At 27.8% G+C, this 4,215-nt stretch overlaps 1 pseudogene; it reads left to right on the top strand.

The window, feature by feature from the left end:
• The first annotated feature begins 2,590 nt into the window (after positions 1-2,590).
• LOC147942488 (pectinesterase inhibitor 5 pseudogene) lies at positions 2,591-3,443 on the top strand (annotated as a pseudogene).
• The last annotated feature ends 772 nt before the right edge of the window (positions 3,444-4,215 follow it).

Here is a 4,215-nt window from a genome sequence, read left to right as displayed (position 1 = left end):
GTTTGATTGTTGGAATTATGGGTTGGGTTTTGTTATTTTATTTATGAGATTTTGTTTGGTTTCTGCTGATTATTCTTTAATTATTTTATTGTTTAACTTCATTAAATATTTTATGAAAATATTATGATATTGTTTTAAACAAAAAAATGGATGCAGTCGTTTCAATTACTGTTTGAACAAATGAGACGGAGTAAAACGCATGTTTTCATTAATTTTGTTTACTTTTATATGCTTCCAACCGTGGTTACAGATGGTGGTGACTGAGTGGTAACGACTGACGAAGATGGAGTGACAACGGCAGCTCGACGATGAAGTTATAAGTTATAACAAACCTTATAAAACCATATTAAGTCAGCAATATTGACGATACAAGAAAAAAAAAATGACGTCCCAAATAATTGCATATATATAATCCTATATGTGGTTTTAATTCTCTGGTTATGGTTAGCCATCATTGTCCTATCTGATTGGGATATCAATAATTAAGTAATTTAATGACTTTTCAAAGGACAATTCTTGGGCTTTCTTATTCACCCCTATTAGTTAAGGAAACAAATTATTAATTTAAGAAACAAATTCTGTATATCAATTAATTTTAAAATTATTAATTCTAAACATTATATTATAGTTTTAAATTATAACATCTAAACCCAAATCATAAACCCAAATTAAAATATAATTTTTTAATTGTAAAATCTAAATCCTACCTACTATTTTATAAACCCAAACCGACATATAATTTTGCTTAATTTTAAAATCTAAACCCTAACCACTCTTTTGTAAACCCAAACCGACATATAATTTCATTTTATTGTAAAATCTAAACCCTAAACTCTAACCACTCTTTTATAAACCCAAACTGACATATAATTTCATTTAATTATAAAATCTAAACTCTAAACGCTAAACACTCTTTTGTAAACCCAAACCGATATATATTTTTTTAATTATAAAAACTAAACCCTAACCATATTTTTGTAAACCCAAACCGACATATGATTTAGTTTAATTGTAAAATCTAAACTCTAATCATTATTTTATAAACCTAAACCAACATACTTTCCTTAATTATAAAATCTAAACTCTAATCATTATTTTATAAACCTAAACCAACATACTTTCCTTAATAAAAAATATACAGAATTGGTTTCCATTACTTGTTTTGTCTTTTTATTTTAATTTTGATTTATTTTATAAATATGATATGACATGACAGTTTGTTGTATTTTGATTGGTTAATTAAGAGGGAGTGAATAAGAGTAGTTCACCCCTAGGGGTGAACCCAAGAATTTTTCCTTTTCAAACTCACATTTTGACTTGACGGCAAAATCCTACTCCTTCTGTCTCACATAGATTGATATTTCAATAGTTTCACACATATTAAGAAAAAGTTAAGTTTTTTTATTTTTAAACTAATTTATAATTATTTTATGGTAGAAAGAGAAAACATAACCCACTAAATATTATGCCACTTGGAATAAAATATAAAGTAAAAAGATCATTTTAGTTTTTTAATCTAGAAAATCAATCTTTTAGAGATAAGAAATATTCTCTGAAACATCAATCTATGTGAGACAGAAGGAATACTAAATTAATTGAGAAGTACAAATATGAAACTAACTTTAAAATGTGTAAAAAATTACATTCACTTGCCATTAGAAAATTTTAATTAACTAATTAATCTTTTTAATTATTAATAAATAAAAAAATCGTAGACAGATCAAATTGAATTAAATCTACAAAATTAAAAATAATATGCCAAAGTAAATAAAATCTCTTCAAATCTAAACTAATTCGTACTTGGAAAAAAAAAATTAGCAGCTAAGATTTTAAAATTTTAATTTAATAAAATCTACAACTACAAATTTTATCAACATTTTTTACCAGAACATGTTAAATTTTTTTTATCAAAAATCTAATCAAATAAAATTTATATTTGTCTCATTTAACAGCTTATATTTTAAAAACTAATAAATAACATAACAACAAAATAAATTATTATAATTTTTTATAAAAAAAAATTAAGCATGCCGATAACCGCAGGTTAGTACCTAGTTAATATTATTTTGTCTTAACTTTATATTTTTTCAGCTTCAATGGTTATTTGTGACTATATACACTGTTAACTTATCAAAAATATGTGTTTGACTTGACAGACAAAGGAAAAATAAAGAACATAACTGAAACCAAAGCCTCATTCATAAAAATTGGCTACATTGTTTTAGGGCTGCACATTATCTGAGATTCAACAGTCACATTATCCAATGGTTGTTGACTATAAAATTGAAATTAAGAAAACGCTAGTGAGGACGAGAATGTAGTAGTAGTGCTATCCATGATTTTGATTGTCCACACTATACGTTTCAAAGTTGTGGTGATCCGTTATTCCAAACATTTACTGCCATTAAGACTTTTTGACCATCTTTATTTTATTACAAGTTTAATATTCTTCCATTTAAAGCAATATTTTTTTTTTGTAATTTATTACTTACCGTTTTTTTAGCTTCCAATTTTTATTATTATAAATAAAATGTTTGAAACATACAAAAGAGAAAATACCAAACACATTTGTATCTTCTTAATTCTCAATATGGCCACAATGCTCATCAAACACATAAATTCTCCTTTGTTGTTGTCATTATTCGTGTTCTTAGCGTTTACAACTGCAAATTCAATGCTTATCAAAGACATGTACACACTTTGTAAGGTGACAAAAGACGTGAATTTTTGCTTGAAACGGACACACGTATACTAGACGCAAATGGCTTTTATGGCGTTCTTGTGATTGCGGTAACGTTAAATAACTAATTTATAATTCTTTTAATTACTATGTAGAGATTTCTATAACGATATATCTAAAACACACATTGTATAGGTAGAAAATAGTGTTAAAATATTATGAACAATATCTAGTGTGTTTTCATTTTTATAATTCTATACTATATAAAAGTATAAAATTCTTAAATTCTACATGAAAGTATAGAATAATTCATCTGTGTGACCAAAGTATAGTATATATAATTAATTGTATAGAAAATAAGACAAGAGAATCTGCCAAAAAAATAAAAGTATATTTATTTCTTATTGAGATTTAGTATCAGATTTCTAAATGCCAAGACCAAGTGACCAATGCAGCACAACACATCAACAAAGTCCGCCAGAAGTTTAATGGTCCGATTGCAACTCATAGAATAAATTTTTGTATTGCGAGTTACCATGTAGCATCTAAACTTTTCCAAAAATCTTGGGACCACGCACATGAAGACATGGATGCAGCAGGTGCTCAAGCATCTGCAAGGGAGGGTACAAACTATATGCGCGAGTGTGAAGAAGAATGGAAGAATGGACCGATACAAAAGTCTCCCGTCACTTTCTATAACAGAAATGTTGTCAAACTATTATCTATTATTCAAGTTATTGTCTCTAAGATTTATGGCGGCTAGTTAAACTGCTAATTTAATTCATATGCTTTCCATTATAGAGTTGGTTTTTGTAATACTTATTGGTTCGATGAATAAAACTTTCTGAAGTTTTTCATTAGTTAGGATCATTATTATTGTGTGAAACATGATGTTTTAAGCCGTATAGCAACATTAAAGGGTTAACAGATCATTCAGATACAATAAGTTAGAGATAACATGTGTTAAGCTAGGGTTGGATGCTTATAACAATTAATATGATCATGTAGAGTTCTTCCATGTAACTTTGTTTGGTGGTGTGAAATCGAGATGAGGAAAATGACGGCTGAGTGGACAGTGCCACTAGACGAAAGACACTAGTCAAGCATCTAAGAGCATCTCCATCAATGTATTTTAAGAAAGTTGCTTAACAAATTTTTTAATAGAAATTTTGAAAAAGTTAGATTAAGAACTTCTTAATGTAAAATTTCATTGGTCCATTGATAGTTGCTAAAAAGTTAGATTAAAAATTTCTTGTCTTCTTGTTTTCTTGTCCGCAAACCTCATGGAAGAACACAAAGTGAAACACTAATCAGTCAAACAAGTTAAATTACTGCTCCAATCTCTGTTTTTGTATCTCTAGTCTCATGCTGCATCATCCATTCCTACTGTTTGATACTAGTATTCTATGCTAGATAGTCGAGGTTCTAAAACTCATGCTGCAGCTATTCCTATTGTTTGAATTTATTACACATGCCATGATATAAGCGTTGTGAATTTTTAGAGGAAGGAGCAAAAGGAACAAGATTTCACTTTC

The sequence above is a fragment of the Camelina sativa genome, chromosome 6, assembly GCF_030686135.1.
Source record: "Camelina sativa cultivar CO46 ecotype springtype chromosome 6, ASM3068613v1".
Classification (NCBI taxonomy): Eukaryota; Viridiplantae; Streptophyta; class Magnoliopsida; order Brassicales; family Brassicaceae; genus Camelina; species Camelina sativa.
This window is presented reverse-complemented; position numbering and strand designations above follow the sequence as displayed.